Consider the following 24,794-nt stretch of genomic DNA (forward strand, 5'->3'; position numbering starts at 1 on the left):
AAAAAAATGTGCTAGTAAAGACAGAGAATAAGGTAGCTGTCTTTTACATTAACCAACAGTGAAGCATGCATTCAAAATCCCTCAATGCAATAGCAGAACAATTGGGTTATTGGGCAGAGATCAACCTGCTGCACACGTCGGCAGTACACATCAAGGGCATCGACAATGTGATGGCAGACAGCTGGAGGTTTCCAAATTTGCTGGAGTTGTAGTTATCCAGGTCGTTGTTTTGAGAGATATGCCGAGAGTTTGTGAAACCCTTTCTGGATCCCTTTTCAAACAAGGACAATGCTCATCTTTGTCGATTCTGATCCAGGCTTCCGGAACAAGGAGCCTAGGTAGTGGACGTATTGGTGATAAAGTGGCTGAGAAGTCTCCTTTATACATTCCCCCACTTTTTATTGATCCAGATGGTTCTCTTCAAGTCTCAGCAGGGGCGAGGGAACTTTATTCTTGTGGGCCCTTATTGGCCAGAGATGTCATGGTTTCCTCTTCTGAACCCCTGGCTCTTCTACCTCCTTGGGTACTGCTCAAGTGTGTGTCTCTCAGAACGCCGTCCCTGACCTTCTTGCTCCAACTCACTCTATCGCTTTGGAGGTTGAGAAGTCTGGACTGCTAGCAAAGGGTCTTTCCTCTTCCTTAGTGGAGTTAATTCAGCACTCCAGCAGGCCTTCTACTTCGAAGTCTTACTCAAAGAACTGGAAGTCTTTTGAGACGTGATGTTCAGCTCATGATCTTTTGGCACCTACCTGTAGTTTGTCTGCTATTTTGCATTTTCTTCTGAATGGGTTTCACTTGAATCTCTTTCCACTCTGAAAGCTCATTGCTTTGCGATAAAGGTGTTTAGGGACTTTTCTGTACCTTCGTCGATGTTACAGTCTTTGGTGTCTAGACTGTTCTGATCTTTTGTCAATTGTAAGACCAGTTGAAAAATCCCTTTTTTTCCAACTCAGAATCTTCTTACTCTTTTATAGGCTTTGGAATTTTATCTATTTGAGGATCTGGATACTGTAGACATAAAGATTGTTTCCTATAAAGTTATTTTCCTATTTCCTATCACCTTGCTGAGAACAATTGGGGAGCTGGGAGCCTTAAAATTCTGTCCTCTCTTCATTTGATACTTTGGAAGATATTTTAACTTTAAGGCCTAGCCTTACCTTTGCTGCAAAGGTTAAGTCTATTTTTGATAGATCTTAGGAAATAATTCTTCCTTCTTTCATTCCCTCTCCTTCCTCTCCGGAGGAACATTTTCTGAATACACTTGATGTTTAAAGAGCTCTTTTCATTTATGTCACCAGGCCTCTGCAGTTCAGGAAAACCGACTCCTTGTTTGTGACTTTTGGACAGCCTGGAAAAGACAAGAAGGTGACTTTTATGACTCTGAGTAGGTGGATTAAGTTGTCAATTTTTCTGGCTTTGCAAGGCTTTTTAGAATATCTTCCAGTTCAGGGATGGTCTACGAGAGGAATGGCCACCTCCTGGGTTGAATTCCAGTGAGTAACAATCTAGGAAATTCCTAGGGTGGCTACTTGGTCCTCAGAGCATACATTTGTCAAGCATTATGGCTTAATAATTTTTCTGTTTTGCATTTGAGTACCAATGTTTTGAACTCTGCATTACCCTTAGTCCATCTTGTCTTTGTCACAAACATTACATCCTGCCCACCTTCCCATCAGTCCTTTGGCAAGGGCTTGGCACCCAGGTTGGGTGCATGGGGCTAGCATTTAAGGATCCTCCTGTTCTTTCTTACTGTTGGAAGGTGACATCACCTTACTTTGTAATGACTGTCACAAGGACGCAATGGACTAAGGCTAATGAAGATTACCAATAAGTAACCAACGCATCACCATTCTTTCTGAATGTGCGTGGCTCATTCCGCAGGACTTGTTCTTTGTATGATTCCTGGATTTTCAGAAGTCCTTTGATGGCAGCACCCCCACACTGAAAATAGTTTCAGCACCACTGTACAAGGGTCAGTTGTCATGCTCATCTGGGGCGTAAATTTGCATTGAAGTAGTCTAACTCCCCAGGCCTTGTCTTTTGCTCAATTTGCCTTTGTGAGTTTTCTCTCAATCACTGTCGACTTCCTTTGATCTTTCTTTCTTCTTTTACTTCACCTTCGCCTTCAGTGTATCTTTCGGCCCTCTTAAGAGACACACCCCCTTGTAGCCACTTCTATACTTCTGTCACCTAATTATTTTCCTATCCTTTCCCCTGTAACGTTGCTGATCCTAGCTATAGCATCACTATCCAGAATCTGTTCACCTGAGTTATGTTCCTCTTATCCCCACGCATCTAATAATCAGCTCTTGGTCTCCCTCCACCTCTCACGAGACATAGTCTGAGGCAGTGTCTCCATCTTGGAGAGACAATCCCTTGCACTTGTGTTGTTCTACTGGCGCTGCCGGCTTGAGCTTTGGTCAGCAGTGGCAAAAGAAGGACTAATGGAAAGTGAACGTATACTGGAGCAACAGAGTGTATGGATTTATAAGAGCTTGATTAAATGAGAAAAAAAGAGTTTAGTTGAGAGAAAAAATGCAACCTGGCCCGTACGGGGATCGAACCCGCGACCTTGGCATTATTAGCACCACGCTCTAACCAACTGAACTAACCGGCCATGAGTACTAAAGATATCCTTTTTCCATGTAATGCAGATAGATAGAAGAGTTGGTCACACTATCGCAATTCCTTCATATTTTTCTCCTTCCGCCCCCTGTCTGGATTACAATAACAAGAGCTGTGGAGTGCTGCATGCCAGCCTCAGTGCCTCTTCTTTCACTCAATCTCACTGTGTGCTGTGATATCTTTGTAACATCGCTTGTTGCCGGAAAAAAAGGAAAGGATGGATAGTATTTTTATTCTTTTACAACCAAACCCAAAATGCATCAGCTTGCTTGCTCATTAAGTTTACAAGGCCAGCTGCTTTTGAGATATTATAATTATAGTGGTTATTCGGCGTTGGAGGTAAGAGAGTTTTTTTTAGGTCTGGCCGTTCCTTCTGCTTCAAATTACTTGAGCTCATGTCAACAAAGTAACAACAAAACATAGCCAACGGTTCGTTGCTCAAGCCTTCCCTACTGCGCCTTCCCATGTCTCTCCTGCCGACCACAGTGCAGGAAATCTGAGTTTGCATTTGCGCGAAGAGACGTACAACACAAGAAGGCGCGCTTTTGTGCGCCGGGCACCACCCGGCCTGTGCATTCCTCACTGTCGTGAGATCAGTTTACTCAGCAGAGCATGACGCTGCAATTGGTTAGTAGGGCAGGCCTGACCAGAATAGTATATTTGGGGTCATGTATTTGATTGCATTTTTAAAACAGTAACAGAACTTAACTGCAATGTTTAAATAGGTCTAGACATATTTAAACAGTGTCAATTTAATAGAAGAATTGTGGACAATTCAGAGGGGAGGCACCAATGTTTTTTTTTCCCATTGGGTGGATGCGGCATTAAAGAGTTTGAAGACCACTGGTCTAAGTGGACACTAATACACCTGGATTCTCCTGAATTCCTCGCAACAGATGCCAGCAAACCTGACTGGAGAGCTACTGTGTTGGACTGATCCTGTCGATTCAAGTGGTCTTTCCTAGAGAGTCGGAGGTCATGGAAATAGATGGAGTTGATGGTAATCTTCAGGGCTTTGAAGTTTTCCCATCATCATCTGTCTCAAAAAAATGTGCTAGTAAAGACAGAGAATAAGGTAGCTGTCTTTTACATTAACCAACAGTGAAGCATGCATTCAAAATCCCTCAATGCAATAGCAGAACAATTGGGTTATTGGGCAGAGATCAAACTGTTGCACACGTCGGCAGTACACATCAAGGGCACCGACAATGTGATGGCAGACAGCTGGAGGTTTCCAAATTTGCTGGAGTTGACGTTATCCAGGTCGTTGTTTTGAGAGATATGCCGAGAGTTTGTGAAACCCTTTCTGGATCTCTTTTCAAACAAGGACAATGCTCATCTTTGTCGATTCTGATCCAGGCTTCCGGAACAAGGAGCCTAGGTAGTGGACGTATTGGTGATAAAGTGGCTGAGAAGTCTCCTTTATACATTCCCCCACTTTTTATTGATCCAGATGGTTCTCTTCAAGTCTCAGCAGGGGGGAGGGAACCTTATTCTTGTGGGCCCTTATTGGCCAGAGATGTCATGGTTTCCTCTTCTGAACCCCTGGCTCTTCTACCTCCTTGGGTACTGCTCAAGTGTGTCTCTCTCAGAACGTCGTCCCTGACCTTCTTGCTCCAACTCACTCTATCGCTTTGGAGGTTGAGAAGTCTGGACTGCTAGCAAAGGGTCTTTCCTCTTCCTTAGTGGAGTTAATTCAGCACTCCAGCAGGCCTTCTACTTTGAAGTCTTACTCAAAGAACTGGAAGTCTTTTGAGACGTGATGTTCTGCTCATGATCTTTTGGCACCTACCTGTAGTTTGTCTGCTATTTTGCATTTTCTTCTGAATGAGTTTCACTTGAATCTCTTTCCACTCTGAAAGCTCATTGCTTTGCGATAAAGGTTTTTAGGGAGTTTTCTGTACCTTCGTCGATGTTACAATCTTTGGTGTCTAGACTGTTCTGATCTTTTGTCAATTGTAAGACCAGTTGAAAAATCCCTTTTCTCCAACTCAGAATCTTCCTACTCTTTCATAGGCTTTGCAATTTTATCTCTTTGAGGATCTGGATACTGTAGACATAAAGATTGTTTCTATAAAGTTATTTTCCTATTTCCTATCACCTTGCTGAGAACAATTGGGGAGCTGGGAGCCTTAAAATGCTGTCCTCTCTTCATTTGATACTTTGGAAGATGGGGTAACTTTAAGGCCTAGCCTTACCTTTGCTGCAAAGGATAAGTCTATTTTTGATAGATCTTAGGAAATAATTCTTCCTTCTTTCATTCCCTCTCCTTCCTCTCCGGAGGAACATTTGCTGAATACACTTGATGTTTAAAGAGCTCTTTTCATTCATGTCACCAGGCCTCTGCAGTTCAGGAAAACCGACTCCTTGTTTGTGACTTTTGGACAGCCTGGAAAAGACAAGAAGGTGACTTTTATGACTCTGAGTAGGTGGATTAAGTTGTCAATTTTTCTGGCTTTGCAAGGCTTTTTAGAATATCTTCCAGTTCAGGGATGGTCTACGAGAGGAATGGCCACCTCCTGGGTTGAATTCCAGTGAGTAACAATCTAGGAAATTCCTAGGGTGGCTACTTGGTCCTCAGAGCATACATTTGTCAAGCATTATGGCTTAATAATCTTTCTGTTTTGCATTTGAGTACCAATGTTTTGAACTCTGCATTACCCTTAGTCCTTCTTGTCTTTGTCACAAACATTACATCCTGCCCACCTTCCCATCAGTCCTTTGGCAAGAGCTTGGCACCCAGGTTGGGTGCATGGGGCTAGCATTTAAGGATCCTCCTGTTCTTTCTTCCTGTTGGAAGGTGACATCACCTTACTTTGGAATGACTGTCACAAGGACGCAATGGACTAAGGCTAATGAAGATTACCAATAAGTAACCAACGCATCACCATTCTTTCTGAATGTGCGTGGCTCATTCCGCAGGACTTGTTCTTTGTATGATTCCTGGATTTTCAGAAGCCCTTTGATGGCAGCACCCCCACACTGAAAATTGTTTCAGCACCACTGTACAAGGGTCAGTTGTCATGCTCATCTGCGGCGTAAATTTGCATTGAAGTAGTCTAACTCCCCAGGCCTTGTCTTTTGCTCAATTTGCCTTTGTGAGTTTTCTCTCAATCACTGTCGACTTCCTTTGATCTTTCTTTCTTCTTTTACTTCACCTTCGCCTTCAGTGTATCTTTCGGCCCTCTTAAGAGACACACCCCCTTGTAGCCACTTCTATACTTCTGTCACCTGATTATTTTCCTATCCTTTCCCCTGTAACGTTGCTGATCCTAGCTATAGCATCACTATCCCGAATCTGTTCACCTGAGTTATGTTCCTCTTATCCCCACGCATCTAATAATCAGCTCTTGGTCTCCCTCCACCTCTCACGAGACATAGTCTGAGGCAGTGTCTCCATCTTGGAGAGACAATCCCTTGCACTTGTGTTGTTCTACTGGCGCTGCCGGCTTGAGCTTTGGTCAGCAGTGGCAAAAGAAGGACTAATGGAAAGTGAACGTATACTGGAGCAACAGAGTGTATGGATTTATAAGAGCTTGATTAAATGAGAAAAAAAGAGTTTAGTTGAGAGAAAACATGCAACCTGGCCCGTACGGGGATCGAACCCGCGACCTTGGCATTATTAGCACCACGCTCTAACCAACTGAGCTAACCGGCCATGAGTATTACAGATATCCTTTTTCCATGTAATGCAGATAGATAGAAGAGTTGGTCTCACTATCGCAATTCCTTCATACTTTTCTCCTCCCCCCCCCTGTCTGGATTACAATAACAAGAGCTGTGGAGTGCTGCACGCCAGCCTCAGTGCCTCTTCTTTCAGTCAATCTCACTGTGTGCTGTGATATCTTTGTAACATCGCTTGTTGCCGGAAAAAAAGGAAAGGATGGATAGTATTTTTATTCTTTTACAACAAAACCCAAAATGCATCGGCTTGCTTGGTCATTAAGTTTACAAGGCCAGCTGCTTTTGAGATATTATAATTATAGTGGTTATTCGGCGTTGGAGGTAAGAGAGTTTTTTTTAGGTCTGGCCGTTCCTTCTGCTTCAAATTACTTGAGCTCATGTCAACAAAGTAACAACAAAACATAGCCAACGGTTCGTTGCTCAAGCCTTCCCTACTGCGCCTTCCCATGTCTCTCCTGCCGACCACAGTGCAGGAAATCTGAGTTTGCATTTGCGTGAAGAGACGTACAACACAAGAAGGCGCGCTTTTGTGCGCCGGGCACCACCCGGCCTGTGCATTCCTCACTGTCGTGAGATCAGTTTACTCAGCAGAGCATGACGCTGCAATTGGTTAGTAGGGCAGGCCTAACCAGAATAGTATATTTGGGGTCATGTATTTGATTGCATTTTTAAAACAGTAACAGAACTTAACTGCAATGTTTAAATAGGTCTAGACATATTTAAACAGTGTCAATTTAATAGCAGAATTGTGGACAATTCAGAGGGGAGGCACCAATGTTTTTTTTTCCCATCGGGTGGATGCGGCATTAAAGAGTTTGAAGACCACTGGTCTAAGTGGACACTAATATACCTGGATGCTCCTGAATCCTCGCAACAGATGCCAGCAAACCTGGCTGGAGATCTACTGTGTTGGACTGATCCTGTCGATTCAAGTGGTCTTTCCTAGAGAGTCGGAGGTCATGGAAATAGATGGAGTTGATGGTAATCTACAGGGCTTTGAAGTTTTCCCATCATCATCTGTCTCAAAAAAATGTGCTAGTAAAGACAGAGAATAAGGTAGCTGTCTTTTACATTAACCAACAGTGAAGCATGCATTCAAAATCCCTCAATGCAATAGCAGAACAATTGGGTTATTGGGCAGAGATCAAACTGTTGCACACGTCGGCAGTACACATCAAGGGCACCGACAATGTGATGGCAGACAGCTGGAGGTTTCCAAATTTGCTGGAGTTGACGTTATCCAGGTCGTTGTTTTGAGAGATATGCCGAGAGTTTGTGAAACCCTTTCTGGATCTCTTTTCAAACAAGGACAATGCTCATCTTTGTCGATTCTGATCCAGGCTTCCGGAACAAGGAGCCTAGGTAGTGGACGTATTGGTGATAAAGTGGCTGAGAAGTCTCCTTTATACATTCCCCCACTTTTTATTGATCCAGATGGTTCTCTTCAAGTCTCAGCAGGGGGGAGGGAACCTTATTCTTGTGGGCCCTTATTGGCCAGAGATGTCATGGTTTCCTCTTCTGAACCCCTGGCTCTTCTACCTCCTTGGGTACTGCTCAAGTGTGTCTCTCTCAGAACGTCGTCCCTGACCTTCTTGCTCCAACTCACTCTATCGCTTTGGAGGTTGAGAAGTCTGGACTGCTAGCAAAGGGTCTTTCCTCTTCCTTAGTGGAGTTAATTCAGCACTCCAGCAGGCCTTCTACTTCGAAGTCTTACTCAAAGAACTGGAAGTCTTTTGAGACGTGATGTTCTGCTCATGATCTTTTGGCACCTACCTGTAGTTTGTCTGCTATTTTGCATTTTCTTCTGAATGGGTTTCACTTGAATCTCTTTCCACTCTGAAAGCTCATTGCTTTGCGATAAAGGTTTTTAGGGACTTTTCTGTACCTTCGTCGATGTTACAGTCTTTGGTGTCTAGACTGTTCTGATCTTTTGTCAATTGTAAGACCAGTTGAAAAATCCCTTTTCTCCAACTCAGAATCTTCCTACTCTTTTATAGGCTTTGCAATTTTATCTCTTTGAGGATCTGGATACTGTAGACATAAAGATTGTTTCCTATAAAGTTATTTTCCTATTTCCTATCACCTTGCTGAGAACAATTGGGGAGCTGGGAGCCTTAAAATGCTGTCCTCTCTTCATTTGATACTTTGGAAGATGGGGTAACTTTAAGGCCTAGCCTTACCTTTGCTGCAAAGGTTAAGTCTATTTTTGATAGATCTTAGGAAATAATTCTTCCTTCTTTCATTCCCTCTCCTTCCTCTCCGGAGGAACATTTGCTGAATACACTTGATGTTTAAAGAGCTCTTTTCATTCATGTCACCAGGCCTCTGCAGTTCAGGAAAACCGACTCCTTGTTTGTGACTTTTGGACAGCCTGGAAAAGACAAGAAGGTGACTTTTATGACTCTGAGTAGGTGGATTAAGTTGTCAATTTTTCTGGCTTTGCAAGGCTTTTTAGAATATCTTCCAGTTCAGGGATGGTCTACGAGAGGAATGGCCACCTCCTGGGTTGAATTCCAGTGAGTAACAATCTAGGAAATTCCTAGGGTGGCTACTTGGTCCTCAGAGCATACATTTGTCAAGCATTATGGCTTAATAATTTTTCTGTTTTGCATTTGAGTACCAATGTTTTGAACTCTGCATTACCCTTAGTCCATCTTGTCTTTGTCACAAACATTACATCCTGCCCACCTTCCCATCAGTCCTTTGGCAAGGGCTTGGCACCCAGGTTGGGTGCATGGGGCTAGCATTTAAGGATCCTCCTGTTCTTTCTTCCTGTTGGAAGGTGACATCACCTTACGTTGTAATGACTGTCACAAGGACGCAATGGACTAAGGCTAATGAAGATTACCAAAAAGTAACCAACGCATCACCATTCTTTCTGAATGTGCGTGGCTCATTCCGCAGGACTTGTTCTTTGTATGATTCCTGGATTTTCAGAAGCCCTTTGATGGCAGCACCCCCACACTGAAAATTGTTTCAGCACCACTGTACAAGGGTCAGTTGTCATGCTCATCTGCGGCGTAAAGTTGCATTGAAGTAGTCTAACTCCCCAGGCCTTGTCTTTTGCTCAATTTGCCTTTGTGAGTTTTCTCTCAATCACTGTCGACTTCCTTTGATCTTTCTTTCTTCTTTTACTTCACCTTCGCCTTCAGTGTATCTTTCGGCCCTCTTAAGAGACACACCCCCTTGTAGCCACTTCTATACTTCTGTCACCTAATTATTTTCTTATCCTTTCCCCTGTAACGTTGCTGATCCTAGCTATAGCATCACTATCCAGAATCTGTTCACCTGAGTTATGTTCCTCTTATCCCCACGCATCTAATAATCAGCTCTTGGTCTCCCTCCACCTCTCACGAGACATAGTCTGAGGCAGTGTCTCCATCTTGGAGAGACAATCCCTTGCACTTGTGTTGTTCTACTGGCGCTGCCGGCTTGAGCTTTGGTCAGCAGTGGCAAAAGAAGGACTAATGGAAAGTGAACGTATACTGGAGCAACAGAGTGTATGGATTTAAAAGAGCTTGATTAAATGAGAAAAAAAGAGTTTAGTTGAGAGAAAAAATGCAACCTGGCCCTTACGGGGATCGAACCCGCAACCTTGGCATTATTAGCACCACACTCTAACCAACTGAGCTAACCAGCCATGAGTACTATAGGTATCCTTTTTCCATGAAATGCAGATAGATAGAAGAGTTGGTCTTACTATCGCAATTCCTTCATACTTTTTTCCTTCCGCCCCCTGTCTGGATTACAATAACAAGAGCTGTGGAGTGCTGCACGCCAGCCTCAGTGCCTCTTCTTTCACTCAATCTCACTGTGTGCTGTGATATCTTTGTAACATCGCTTGTTGCCGGAAAAAAAGGAAAGGATGGATAGTATTTTTATTCTTTTACAACAAAACCCAAAATGCATCGGCTTGCTTGGTCATTAAGTTTACAAGGCCAGCTGCTTTTGAGATATTATAATTATAGTGGTTATTCGGCGTTGGAGGTAAGAGAGTTTTTTTTAGGTCTGGCCGTTCCTTCTGCTTCAAATTACTTGAGCTCATGTCAACAAAGTAACAACAAAACATAGCCAACGGTTCGTTGCTCAAGCCTTCCCTACTGCGCCTTCCCATGTCTCTCCTGCCGACCACAGTGCAGGAAATCTGAGTTTGCATTTGCGCGAAGAGACGTACAACACAAGAAGGCGCGCTTTTGTGCGACGGGCACCACCCGGCCTGTGCATTCCTCACTGTCGTGAGATCAGTTTACTCAGCAGAGCATGACGCTGCAATTGGTTAGTAGGGCAGGCCTGACCAGAATAGTATATTTGGGGTCATGTATTTGATTGCATTTTTAAAACAGTAACAGAACTTAACTGCAATGTTTAAATAGGTCTAGACATATTTAAACAGTGTCAATTTAATAGAAGAATTGTGGACAATTCAGAGGGGAGGCACCAATGTTTTTTTTTCCCATTGGGTGGATGCGGCATTAAAGAGTTTGAAGACCACTGGTCTAAGTGGACACTAATACACCTGGATGCTCCTGAATTCCTCGCAACAGATGCCAGCAAACCTGGCTGGAGAGCTACTGTGTTGGACTGATCCTGTCGATTCAAGAGGTCTTTCCTAGAGAGTCGGAGGTCATGGAAATAGATGGAGTTGATGGTAATCTTCAGGGCTTTGAAGTTTTCCCATCATCATCTGTCTCAAAAAAATGTGCTAGTAAAGACAGAGAATAAGGTAGCTGTCTTTTACATTAACCAACAGTGAAGCATGCATTCAAAAACCCTCAATGCAATAGCAGAACAATTGGGTTATTGGGCAGAGATCAACCTGTTGCACACGTCGGCAGTACACATCAAGGGCACCGACAATGTGATGGCAGACAGCTGGAGGTTTCCAAATTTGCTGGAGTTGAAGTTATCCAGGTCGTTGTTTTGAGAGATATGCCGAGAGTTTGTGAAACCCTTTCTGGATCTCTTTTCAAACAAGGACAATGCTCATCTTTGTCGATTCTGATCCAGGCTTCCGGAACAAGGAGCCTAGGTAGTGGACGTATTGGTGATAAAGTGGCTGAGAAGTCTCCTTTATACATTCCCCCACTTTTTATTGATCCAGATGGTTCTCTTCAAGTCTCAGCAGGGGCGAGGGAACTTTATTCTTGTGGGCCCTTATTGGCCAGAGATGTCATGGTTTCCTCTTCTGAACCCCTGGCTCTTCTACCTCCTTGGGTACTGCTCAAGTGTGTCTCTCTCAGAACGTCGTCCCTGACCTTCTTGCTCCAACTCACTCTATCGCTTTGGAGGTTGAGAAGTCTGGACTGCTAGCAAAGGGTCTTTCCTCTTCCTTAGTGGAGTTAATTCAGCACTCCAGCAGGCCTTCTACTTCGAAGTCTTACTCAAAGAACTGGAAGTCTTTTGAGACGTGATGTTCAGCTCATGATCTTTTGGCACCTACCTGTAGTTTGTCTGCTATTTTGCATTTTCTTCTGAATGGGTTTCACTTGAATCTCTTTCCACTCTGAAAGCTCATTGCTTTGCGATAAAGGTATTTAGGGACTTTTCTGTACCTTCGTCGATGTTACAGTCTTTGGTGTCTAGACTGTTCTGATCTTTTGTCAATTGTAAGACCAGTTGAAAAATCCCTTTTTTTCCAACTCAGAATCTTCTTACTCTTTTATAGGCTTTGCAATTTTATCTATTTGAGGATCTGGATACTGTAGACATAAAGATTGTTTCCTATAAAGTTATTTTCCTATTTCCTATCACCTTGCTGAGAACAATTGGGGAGCTGGGAGCCTTAAAATTCTGTCCTCTCTTCATTTGATACTTTGGAAGATATTTTAACTTTAAGGCCTAGCCTTACCTTTGCTGCAAAGGTTAAGTCTATTTTTGATAGATCTTAGGAAATAATTCTTCCTTCTTTCATTCCCTCTCCTTCCTCTCCGGAGGAACATTTTCTGAATACACTTGATGTTTAAAGAGCTCTTTTCATTTATGTCACCAGGCCTCTGCAGTTCAGGAAAACCGACTCCTTGTTTGTGACTTTTGGACAGCCTGGAAAAGACAAGAAGGTGACTTTTATGACTCTGAGTAGGTGGATTAAGTTGTCAATTTTTCTGGCTTTGCAAGGCTTTTTAGAATATCTTCCAGTTCAGGGATGGTCTACGAGAGGAATGGCCACCTCCTGGGTTGAATTCCAGTGAGTAACAATCTAGGAAATTCCTAGGGTGGCTACTTGGTCATCAGAGCATACATTTGTCAAGCATTATGGCTTAATAATTTTTCTGTTTTGCATTTGAGTACCAATGTTTTGAACTCTGCATTACCCTTAGTCCATCTTGTCTTTGTCACAAACATTACATCCTGCCCACCTTCCCATCAGTCCTTTGGCAAGGGCTTGGCACCCAGGTTGGGTGCATGGGGCTAGCATTTAAGGATCCTCCTGTTCTTTCTTACTGTTGGAAGGTGACATCACCTTACTTTGTAATGACTGTCACAAGGACGCAATGGACTAAGGCTAATGAAGATTACCAATAAGTAACCAACGCATCACCATTCTTTCTGAATGTGCGTGGCTCATTCCGCAGGACTTGTTCTTTGTATGATTCCTGGATTTTCAGAAGCCCTTTGATGGCAGCACCCCCACACTGAAAATAGTTTCAGCACCACTGTACAAGGGTCAGTTGTCATGCTCATCTGGGGCGTAAATTTGCATTGAAGTAGTCTAACTCCCCAGGCCTTGTCTTTTGCTCAATTTGCCTTTGTGAGTTTTCTCTCAATCACTGTCGACTTCCTTTGATCTTTCTTTCTTCTTTTACTTCACCTTCGCCTTCAGTGTATCTTTCGGCCCTCTTAAGAGACACACCCCCTTGTAGCCACTTCTATACTTCTGTCACCTAATTATTTTCCTATCCTTTCCCCTGTAACGTTGCTGATCCTAGCTATAGCATCACTATCCAGAATCTGTTCACCTGAGTTATGTTCCTCTTATCCCCACGCATCTAATAATCAGCTCTTGGTCTCCCTCCACCTCTCACGAGACATAGTCTGAGGCAGTGTCTCCATCTTGGAGAGACAATCCCTTGCACTTGTGTTGTTCTACTGGCGCTGCCGGCTTGAGCTTTGGTCAGCAGTGGCAAAAGAAGGACTAATGGAAAGTGAACGTATACTGGAGCAACAGAGTGTATGGATTTATAAGAGCTTGATTAAATGAGAAAAAAAGAGTTTAGTTGAGAGAAAAAATGCAACCTGGCCCGTACGGGGATCGAACCCGCGACCTTGGCATTATTAGCACCACGCTCTAACCAACTGAACTAACCAGCCATGAGTACTAAAGATATCCTTTTTCCATGTAATGCAGATAGATAGAAGAGTTGGTCACACTATCGCAATTCCTTCATATTTTTCTCCTTCCGCCCCCTGTCTGGATTACAATAACAAGAGCTGTGGAGTGCTGCACGCCAGCCTCAGTGCCTCTTCTTTCACTCAATCTCACTGTGTGCTGTGATATCTTTGTAACATCGCTTGTTGCCGGAAAAAAAGGAAAGGATGGATAGTATTTTTATTCTTTTACAACCAAACCCAAAATGCATCGGCTTGCTTGCTCATTAAGTTTACAAGGCCAGCTGCTTTTGAGATATTATAATTATAGTGGTTATTCGGCGTTGGAGGTAAGAGAGTTTTTTTTAGGTCTGGCCGTTCCTTCTGCTTCAAATTACTTGAGCTCATGTCAACAAAGTAACAACAAAACATAGCCAACGGTTCGTTGCTCAAGCCTTCCCTACTGCGCCTTCCCATGTCTCTCCTGCCGACCACAGTGCAGGAAATCTGAGTTTGCATTTGCGCGAAGAGACGTACAACACAAGAAGGCGCGCTTTTGTGCGCCGGGCACCACCCGGCCTGTGCATTCCTCACTGTCGTGAGATCAGTTTACTCAGCAGAGCATGACGCTGCAATTGGTTAGTCGGGCAGGCCTGACCAGAATAGTATATTTGGGGTCATGTATTTGATTGCATTTTTAAAACAGTAACAGAACTTAACTGCAATGTTTAAATAGGTCTAGACATATTTAAACAGTGTCAATTTAATAGAAGAATTGTGGACAATTCAGAGGGGAGGCACCAATGTTTTTTTTTCCCATTGGGTGGATGCGGCATTAAAGAGTTTGAAGACCACTGGTCTAAGTGGACACTAATACACCTGGATTCTCCTGAATTCCTCGCAACAGATGCCAGCAAACCTGACTGGAGAGCTACTGTGTTGGACTGATCCTGTCGATTCAAGTGGTCTTTCCTAGAGAGTCGGAGGTCATGGAAATAGATGGAGTTGATGGTAATCTTCAGGGCTTTGAAGTTTTCCCATCATCATCTGTCTCAAAAAAATGTGCTAGTAAAGACAGAGAATAAGGTAGCTGTCTTTTACATTAACCAACAGTGAAGCATGCATTCAAAATCCCTCAATGCAATAGCAGAACAATTGGGTTATTGGGCAGAGATCAAACTGTTGCACACGTCGGCAGTACACATCAAGGGCACCGACAATGTGATGGCAGACAGCTGGAGGTTTCCAAATTTGCTGGAGTTGACGTTATCCAGGTCGTTGTTTTGAGAGATATGCCGAGAGTTTGTGAAACCCTTTCTGGATCTCTTTTCAAACAAGGACAATGCTCATCTTTGTCGATTCTGATCCAGGCTTCCGGAACAAGGAGCCTAGGTAGTGGACGTATTGGTGATAAAGTGGCTGAGAAGTCTCCTTTATACATTCCCCCACTTTTTATTGATCCAGATGGTTCTCTTCAAGTCTCAGCAGGGGGGAGGGAACCTTATTCTTGTGGGCCCTTATTGGCCAGAGATGTCATGGTTTCCTCTTCTGAACCCCTGGCTCTTCTACCTCCTTGGGTACTGCTCAAGTGTGTCTCTCTCAGAACGTCGTCCCTGACCTTCTTGCTCCAACTCACTCTATCGCTTTGGAGGTTGAGAAGTCTGGACTGCTAGCAAAGGGTCTTTCCTCTTCCTTAGTGGAGTTAATTCAGCACTCCAGCAGGCCTTCTACTTCGAAGTCTTACTCAAAGAACTGGAAGTCTTTTGAGACGTGATGTTCTGCTCATGATCTTTTGGCACCTACCTGTAGTTTGTCTGCTATTTTGCATTTTCTTCTGAATGGGTTTCACTTGAATCTCTTTCCACTCTGAAAGCTCATTGCTTTGCGATAAAGGTTTTTAGGGACTTTTCTGTACCTTCGTCGATGTTACAGTCTTTGGTGTCTAGACTGTTCTGATCTTTTGTCAATTGTAAGACCAGTTGAAAAATCCCTTTTCTCCAACTCAGAATCTTCCTACTCTTTTATAGGCTTTGCAATTTTATCTCTTTGAGGATCTGGATACTGTAGACATAAAGATTGTTTCCTATAAAGTTATTTTCCTATTTCCTATCACCTTGCTGAGAACAATTGGGGAGCTGGGAGCCTTAAAATGCTGTCCTCTCTTCATTTGATACTTTGGAAGATGGGGTAACTTTAAGGCCTAGCCTTACCTTTGCTGCAAAGGTTAAGTCTATTTTTGATAGATCTTAGGAAATAATTCTTCCTTCTTTCATTCCCTCTCCTTCCTCTCCGGAGGAACATTTGCTGAATACACTTGATGTTTAAAGAGCTCTTTTCATTCATGTCACCAGGCCTCTGCAGTTCAGGAAAACCGACTCCTTGTTTGTGACTTTTGGACAGCCTGGAAAAGACAAGAAGGTGACTTTTATGACTCTGAGTAGGTGGATTAAGTTGTCAATTTTTCTGGCTTTGCAAGGCTTTTTAGAATATCTTCCAGTTCAGGGATGGTCTACGAGAGGAATGGCCACCTCCTGGGTTGAATTCCAGTGAGTAACAATCTAGGAAATTCCTAGGGTGGCTACTTGGTCCTCAGAGCATACATTTGTCAAGCATTATGGCTTAATAATTTTTCTGTTTTGCATTTGAGTACCAATGTTTTGAACTCTGCATTACCCTTAGTCCATCTTGTCTTTGTCACAAACATTACATCCTGCCCACCTTCCCATCAGTCCTTTGGCAAGGGCTTGGCACCCAGGTTGGGTGCATGGGGCTAGCATTTAAGGATCCTCCTGTTCTTTCTTCCTGTTGGAAGGTGACATCACCTTACGTTGTAATGACTGTCACAAGGACGCAATGGACTAAGGCTAATGAAGATTACCAATAAGTAACCAACGCATCACCATTCTTTCTGAATGTGCGTGGCTCATTCCGCAGGACTTGTTCTTTGTATGATTCCTGGATTTTCAGAAGCCCTTTGATGGCAGCACCCCCACACTGAAAATTGTTTCAGCACCACTGTACAAGGGTCAGTTGTCATGCTCATCTGCGGCGTAAAGTTGCATTGAAGTAGTCTAACTCCCCAGGCCTTGTCTTTTGCTCAATTTGCCTTTGTGAGTTTTCTCTCAATCACTGTCGACTTCCTTTGATCTTTCTTTCTTCTTTTACTTCAACTTCGCCTTCAGTGTATCTTTCGGCCCTCTTAAGAGACACACCCCCTTGTAGCCACTTCTATACTTCTGTCACCTAATTATTTTCTTATCCTTTCCCCTGTAACGTTGCTGATCCTAGCTATAGCATCACTATCCAGAATCTGTTCACCTGAGTTATGTTCCTCTTATCCCCACGCATCTAATAATCAGCTCTTGGTCTCCCTCCACCTCTCACGAGACATAGTCTGAGGCAGTGTCTCCATCTTGGAGAGACAATCCCTTGCACTTGTGTTGTTCTACTGGCGCTGCCGGCTTGAGCTTTGGTCAGCAGTGGCAAAAGAAGGACTAATGGAAAGTGAACGTATACTGGAGCAACAGAGTGTATGGATTTAAAAGAGCTTGATTAAATGAGAAAAAAAGAGTTTAGTTGAGAGAAAAAATGCAACCTGGCCCTTACGGGGATCGAACCCGCGACCTTGGCATTATTAGCACCACACTCTAACCAACTGAGCTAACCAGCCATGAGTACTATAGGTATCCTTTTTCCATGAAATGCAGATAGATAGAAGAGTTGGTCTTACTATCGCAATTCCTTCATACTTTTTTCCTTCCGCCCCCTGTCTGGATTACAATAACAAGAGCTGTGGAGTGCTGCACGCCAGCCTCAGTGCCTCTTCTTTCACTCAATCTCACTGTGTGCTGTGATATCTTTGTAACATCGCTTGTTGCCGGAAAAAAAGGAAAGGATGGATAGTATTTTTATTCTTTTACAACAAAACCCAAAATGCATCGGCTTGCTTGGTCATTAAGTTTACAAGGCCAGCTGCTTTTGAGATATTATAATTATAGTGGTTATTCGGCGTTGGAGGTAAGAGAGTTTTTTTTAGGTCTGGCCGTTCCTTCTGCTTCAAATTACTTGAGCTCATGTCAACAAAGTAACAACAAAACATAGCCAACGGTTCGTTGCTCAAGCCTTCCCTACTGCGCCTTCCCATGTCTCTCCTGCCGACCACAGTGCAGGAAATCTGAGTTTGCATTTGCGCGAAGAGACGTACAACACAAGAAGGCGCGCTTTTGTGCGACGGGCACCACCCGGCCTGTGCATTCCTCACTGTCGTGAGATCAGTTTACTCAGCAGAGCATGACGCTGCAATTGGTTAGTAGGGCAGGCCTGACCAGAATAGTATATTTGGGGTCATGTATTTGATTGCATTTTTAAAACAGTAACAGAACTTAACTGCAATGTTTAAATAGGTCTAGACATATTTAAACAGTGTCAATTTAATAGAAGAATTGTGGACAATTCAGAGGGGAGGCACCAATGTTTTTTTTTCCCATTGGGTGGATGCGGCATTAAAGAGTTTGAAGACCACTGGTCTAAGTGGACACTAATACACCTGGATGCTCCTGAATTCCTCGCAACAGATGCCAGCAAACCTGGCTGGAGAGCTACTGTGTTGGACTGATCCTGTCGATTCAAGAGGTCTTTCCTAGAGAGTCGGAGGTCATGGAAATAGATGGAGTTGATGGTAATCTTCAGGGCTTTGAAGTTTTCCCATCATCATCTGTCTCAAAAAAATGTGCTAGTAAAGACAGAGAATAAGGTAGCTGTCTTTTACATTAACCAACAGTGAAGCATGCATTCAAAAACCCTCAATGCAATAGCAGAACAATTGGGTTATTGGGCAGAGATCAACCTGTTGCACACGTCGGCAGTACACATCAAGGGCACCGACAATGTGATGGCAGACAGCTGGAGGTTTCCAAATTTGCTGGAGTTGAAGTTATCCAGGTCGTTGTTTTGAGAGATATGCCGAGAGTTTGTGAAACCCTTTCTGGATCTCTTTTCAAACAAGGACAATGCTCATCTTTGTCGATTCTGATCCAGGCTTCCGGAACAAGGAGCCTAGGTAGTGGACGTATTGGTGATAAAGTGGCTGAGAAGTCTCCTTTATACATTCCCCCACTTTTTATTGATCCAGATGGTTCTCTTCAAGTCTCAGCAGGGGCGAGGGAACTTTATTCTTGTGGGCCCTTATTGGCCAGAGATGTCATGGTTTCCTCTTCTGAACCCCTGGCTCTTCTACCTCCTTGGGTACTGCTCAAGTGTGTCTCTCTCAGAACGTCGTCCCTGACCTTCTTGCTCCAACTCACTCTATCGCTTTGGAGGTTGAGAAGTCTGGACTGCTAGCAAAGGGTCTTTCCTCTTCCTTAGTGGAGTTAATTCAGCACTCCAGCAGGCCTTCTACTTCGAAGTCTTACTCAAAGAACTGGAAGTCTTTTGAGACGTGATGTTCTGCTCATGATCTTTTGGCACCTACCTGTAGTTTGTCTGCTATTTTGCATTTTCTTCTGAATGAGTTTCACTTGAATCTCTTTCCACTCTGAAAGCTCATTGCTTTGCGATAAAGGTTTTTAGGGACTTTTCTGTACCTTCGTCGATGTTACAATCTTTGGTGTCTAGACTGTTCTGATCTTTTGACAATTGTAAGACCAGTTGAAAAATCCCTTTTCTCCAACTCAGAATCTTCCTACTCTTTCATAGGCTTTGCAATTTTATCTCTTTGAGGATCTGGATACTGTAGACATAAAGATTGTTTCTATAAAGTTATTTTCCTATTTCCTATCACCTTGCTGAGAACAATTGGGGAGCTGGGAGCCTTAAAATGCTGTCCTCTCTTCATTTGATACTTTGGAAGATGGGGTAACTTTAAGGCCTAGCCTTACCTTTGCTGCAAAGGTTAAGTCTATTTTTGATAGATCTTAGGAAATAATTCTTCCTTCTTTCATTCCCTCTCCTTCCTCTCCGGAGGAACATTTGCTGAATACACTTGATGTTTAAAGAGCTCTTTTCATTCATGTCACCAGGCCTCTGCAGTTCAGGAAAACCGACTCCTTGTTTGTGACTTTTGGACAGCCTGGAAAAGACAAGAAGGTGACTTTTATGACTCTGAGTAGGTGGATTAAGTTGTCAATTTTTCTGGCTTTGCAAGGCTTTTTAGAATATCTTCCAGTTCAGGGATGGTCTACGAGAGGAATGGCCACCTCCTGGGTTGAATTCCAGTGAGTAACAATCTAGGAAATTCCTAGGGTGGCTACTTGGTCCTCAGAGCATACATTTGTCAAGCATTATGGCTTAATAATCTTTCTGTTTTGCATTTGAGTACCAATGTTTTGAACTCTGCATTACCCTTAGTCCATCTTGTCTTTGTCACAAACATTACATCCTGCCCACCTTCCCATCAGTCCTTTGGCAAGAGCTTGGCACCCAGGTTGGGTGCATGGGGCTAGCATTTAAGGATCCTCCTGTTCTTTCTTCCTGTTGGAAGGTGACATCACCTTACTTTGTAATGACTGTCACAAGGACGCAATGGACTAAGGCTAATGAAGATTACCAATAAGTAACCAACGCATCACCATTCTTTCTGAATGTGCGTGGCTCATTCCGCAGGACTTGTTCTTTGTATGATTCCTGGATTTTCAGAAGCCCTTTGATGGCAGCACCCCCACACTGAAAATTGTTTCAGCACCACTGTACAAGGGTCAGTTGTCATGCTCATCTGCGGCGTAAATTTGCATTGAAGTAGTCTAACTCCCCAGGCCTTGTCTTTTGCTCAATTTGCCTTTGTGAGTTTTCTCTCAATCACTGTCGACTTCCTTTGATCTTTCTTTCTTCTTTTACTTCACCTTCGCCTTCAGTGTATCTTTCGGCCCTCTTAAGAGACACACCCCCTTGTAGCCACTTCTATACTTCTGTCACCTGATTATTTTCCTATCCTTTCCCCTGAAACGTTGCTGATCCTAGCTATAGCATCACTATCCCGAATCTGTTCACCTGAGTTATGTTCCTCTTATCCCCACGCATCTAATAATCAGCTCTTGGTCTCCCTCCACCTCTCACGAGACATAGTCTGAGGCAGTGTCTCCATCTTGGAGAGACAATCCCTTGCACTTGTGTTGTTCTACTGGCGCTGCCGGCTTGAGCTTTGGTCAGCAGTGGCAAAAGAAGGACTAATGGAAAGTGAACGTATACTGGAGCAACAGAGTGTATGGATTTATAAGAGCTTGATTAAATGATAAAAAAAGAGTTTAGTTGAGAGAAAAAATGCAACCTGGCCCGTACGGGGATCGAACCCACGACCTTGGCATTATTAGCACCACGCTCTAACCAACTGAGCTAACCGGCCATGAGTATTACAGATATCCTTTTTCCATGTAATGCAGATAGATAGAAGAGTTGGTCTCACTATCGCAATTCCTTCATACTTTTCTCCTTCCCCCCCCTGTCTGGATTACAATAACAAGAGCTGTGGAGTGCTGCACGCCAGCCTCAGTGCCTCTTCTTTCAGTCAATCTCACTGTGTGCTGTGATATCTTTGTAACATCGCTTGTTGCCGGAAAAAAAGGAAAGGATGGATAGTATTTTTATTCTTTTACAACAAAACCCAAAATGCATCGGCTTGCTTGGTCATTAAGTTTACAAGGCCAGCTGCTTTTGAGATATTATAATTATAGTGGTTATTCGGCGTTGGAGGTAAGAGAGTTTTTTTTAGGTCTGGCCGTTCCTTCTGCTTCAAATTACTTGAGCTCATGTCAACAAAGTAACAACAAAACATAGCCAACGGTTCGTTGCTCAAGCCTTCCCTACTGCGCCTTCCCATGTCTCTCCTGCCGACCACAGTGCAGGAAATCTGAGTTTGCATTTGCGTGAAGAGACGTACAACACAAGAAGGCGCGCTTTTGTGCGCCGGGCACCACCCGGCCTGTGCATTCCTCACTGTCGTGAGATCAGTTTACTCAGCAGAGCATGATGCTGCAATTGGTTAGTAGGGCAGGCCTAACCAGAATAGTATATTTGGGGTCATGTATTTGATTGCATTTTTAAAACAGTAACAGAACTTAACTGCAATGTTTAAATAGGTCTAGACATATTTAAACAGTGTCAATTTAATAGCAGAATTGTGGACAATTCAGAGGGGAGGCACCAATGTTTTTTTTTCCCATCGGGTGGATGCGGCATTAAAGAGTTTGAAGACCACTGGTCTAAGTGGACACTAATATACCTGGATGCTCCTGAATCCTCGCAACAGATGCCAGCAAACCTGGCTGGAGATCTACTGTGTTGGACTGATCCTGTCGATTCAAGTGGTCTTTCCTAGAGAGTCGGAGGTCATGGAAATAGATGGAGTTGATGGTAATCTACAGGGCTTTGAAGTTTTCCCATCATCATCTGTCTCAAAAAAATGTGCTAGTAAAGACAGAGAATAAGGTAGCTGTCTTTTACATTAACCAACAGTGAAGCATGCATTCAAAATCCTTCAATGCAATAGCAGAACAATTGGTTTATTGGGCAGAGATCAACCTGTTGCACACGTCGGCAGTACACAACAAGGGTACCGACAATGTGATGGCAGACAGCTGGAGGTTTCCAAATTTGCTGGAGTTGAGGTTATCCAGGTCGTTGTTTTGAGAGATATGCCGAGAGTTTGTGAAACCCTTTCTGGATCTCTTTTCAAACAAGGACAATGCTCATCTTTGTCGATTCTGATCCAGGCTTCCGGAACAAGGAGCCTAGGTAGTGGACGTATTGGTGATAAAGTGGCTGAGAAGTCTCCTTTATACATTCCCCCACTTTTTATTGATCCAGATGGTTCTCTTCAAGTCTCAGCAGGGGGGAGGGAACCTTATTCTTGTGGGCCCTTATTGGCCAGAGATGTCATGGTTTCCTCTTCTGAACCCCTGGCTCTTCTACCTCCTTGGGTACTGCTCAAGTGTGTCTCTCTCAGAACGTCGTCCCTAACCTTCTTGCTCCAACTCACTCTATCGCTTTGGAGGTTGAGAAGTCTGGACTGCTAGCAAAGGGTCTTTCCTCTTCCTTAGTGGAGTTAATTCAGCACTCCAGAAGGCCTTCTACTTCGAAGTCTTACTCAAAGAACTGGAAGTCTTTTGAGACGTGATGTTCTGCTCATGATCTTTTGGCACCTACCTGTAGTTTGTTTGCTATTTAGCATTTTCTTCTGAATGGGTTTCACTTGAATCTCTTTCCACTCTGAAAGCTCATTGCTTTGCGATAAAGGTTTTTAGGGACTTTTATGTACCTTCGTCGATGTTACAGTCTTTGGTGTCTAGACTGTTCTGATCTTTTGTCAATTGTAAGACCAGTTGAAAAACCCCATTTCTCCAACTCAGAATCTTCCTACTCTTTTATAGGTTTTGCAATTTTATCTCTTTGAGGATCTGGATACTGTAGACATAAAGATTGTTTCCTATAAAGTTATTTTCCTATTTCCTATCACCTTGCTGAGAACAATTGGGGAGCTGGGAGCCTTAAAATGCTGTCCTCTCTTCATTTGATACTTTGGAAGATGGGGTAACTTTAAGGCCTAGCCTTACCTTTGCTGCAAAGGTTAAGTCTATTTTTGATAGATCTTAGGAAATAATTCTTCCTTCTTTCATTCCCTCTCCTTCCTCTCCGGAGGAACATTTGCTGAATACACTTGATGTTTAAAGAGCTCTTTTCATTCATGTCACCAGGCCTCTGCAGTTCAGGAAAACCGACTCCTTGTTTGTGACTTTTGGACAGCCTGGAAAAGACAAGAAGGTGACTTTTATGACTCTGAGTAGGTGGATTAAGTTGTCAATTTTTCTGGCTTTGCAAGGCTTTTTAGAAAATCTTCCAAGTCAGGGATGGTCTACGAGAGGAATGGCCACCTCCTGGGTTGAATTCCAGTTAGTAACAATCTAGGAAATTCCTAGGGTGGTTACTTGGGCCTCAGGGCATACATTTGTCAAGCATTATCGCTTAATAAATTTTCTGTTTTGCATTTAAGTACCAATGTTTTGAACTCTGCATTACCCTAAGTCCATCTTGTCCTTGTCACAAACATTACATCCTGCCCACCTTCCCATCAGTCCTTTGGCAAGGGCTTGGCACCCAGGTTGGGTGCATGGCGCTAGCATTTAAGAATCCTCCTGTTCTTTCATCCTCTTGGAGGGTGACATCACTTTACTTTGTAATGACTGTCACAAGGACGCAATGGACTAAGGCCAATGAAGATTACCAATAAGTAACCAACGCATCAACACTCTTTCAGAATGTGCGTGGCTCATTCTGCAGGACTTGTTCTTTGTATGACTCCTGGATTTTCAGAAGCCCTTTGATGGCAGCACCCCCACACTGAAAATTGTTTCAGCACCACTGGACAAGGGTCAGTTGTCATGCTCATCTGCGGCGTAAATTTGCATTGAAGTAGTCTAACTCCCCAGGTCCTGTCTTTTGCTCAATTTGCCTTTGTGAGTTTTCTCTCAATCACTGTTGATTTCCTTTGATCTTTCTTTCTTCTTTCACTTCACCTTCGCCTTCAGTGTATCTTTCGGCCCTGTTAAGAGACACGCCCCCTTGTAGCCACTTCTATACTTCTGTCACCTAATTATTTTCCTATCCTTTCCCCTGTAACGTTGCTGATCCTAGCTATAGCATGACTATCCAGAATCTGTTCACCTGAGTTATGTTCCTCTTATCTCCACGCATCTAATAATCAGCTCTTGGTCTCCCTCCACCTCTCACGTGACATAGTCTGAGCCAGTGTCTCCATCTTGGAGAGACAATCTCTTGCACTTCTGTTGTTCTACTGGCGCTGCCGGCTTGAGCTTTGGTCAGAAGTGGCAAAAGAAGGACTAATGGAAAGTGAACGTGTACTGGAGCAACAGAGTGTATGGATTTACAAGCGTTTGATTAAATGAGAAAAAAAGAGTTTACTTGAGAGAAAAAACGTACCTTGGCCCGTACGGGGATTGAACCCGCGACCTTGGCGTTATTAGCACCACGCTCTAACCAACTGAGCTAACCGGCCGTGAATGACAGAGTTATCCGTTTTCCATGACATGCAGATACACAGAAGAGTCGGTCTCACTATCGCAATTCCTTCATACTTTTCTCCTTCTGTCCCCTGTCTGGATTGCAATAACAAGAGCTGTTGAGTGCTGCACGCCAGCCTCAACGCCTCTTCTTTCAGTCAATGTCACTGTGTG

General features: G+C 43.5%; 5 non-coding genes across 5 annotated transcripts; all 5 read right to left on the bottom strand.

Moving 5' to 3' along the window:
* Window positions 1–2,543: 2,543 nt before the first annotated feature.
* On the bottom strand, window positions 2,544–2,617 carry TRNAI-AAU (transfer RNA isoleucine (anticodon AAU)). Its single transcript has one exon. It is a non-coding gene; the product is annotated as a tRNA-Ile (tRNA).
* Window positions 2,618–6,209: 3,592 nt separating this feature from the next.
* TRNAI-AAU (transfer RNA isoleucine (anticodon AAU)) lies at window positions 6,210–6,283 on the bottom strand. Its single transcript has one exon. It is a non-coding gene; the product is annotated as a tRNA-Ile (tRNA).
* Window positions 6,284–13,543: 7,260 nt separating this feature from the next.
* On the bottom strand, window positions 13,544–13,617 carry TRNAI-AAU (transfer RNA isoleucine (anticodon AAU)). Its single transcript has one exon. It is a non-coding gene; the product is annotated as a tRNA-Ile (tRNA).
* Window positions 13,618–20,876: 7,259 nt separating this feature from the next.
* On the bottom strand, window positions 20,877–20,950 carry TRNAI-AAU (transfer RNA isoleucine (anticodon AAU)). Its single transcript has one exon. It is a non-coding gene; the product is annotated as a tRNA-Ile (tRNA).
* Window positions 20,951–24,542: 3,592 nt separating this feature from the next.
* On the bottom strand, window positions 24,543–24,616 carry TRNAI-AAU (transfer RNA isoleucine (anticodon AAU)). Its single transcript has one exon. It is a non-coding gene; the product is annotated as a tRNA-Ile (tRNA).
* Window positions 24,617–24,794: the final 178 nt, after the last annotated feature.

The sequence above is a fragment of the Pleurodeles waltl genome, chromosome 12 (assembly GCF_031143425.1).
Source record: "Pleurodeles waltl isolate 20211129_DDA chromosome 12, aPleWal1.hap1.20221129, whole genome shotgun sequence".
Taxonomy (NCBI): Eukaryota; Metazoa; Chordata; class Amphibia; order Caudata; family Salamandridae; genus Pleurodeles; species Pleurodeles waltl.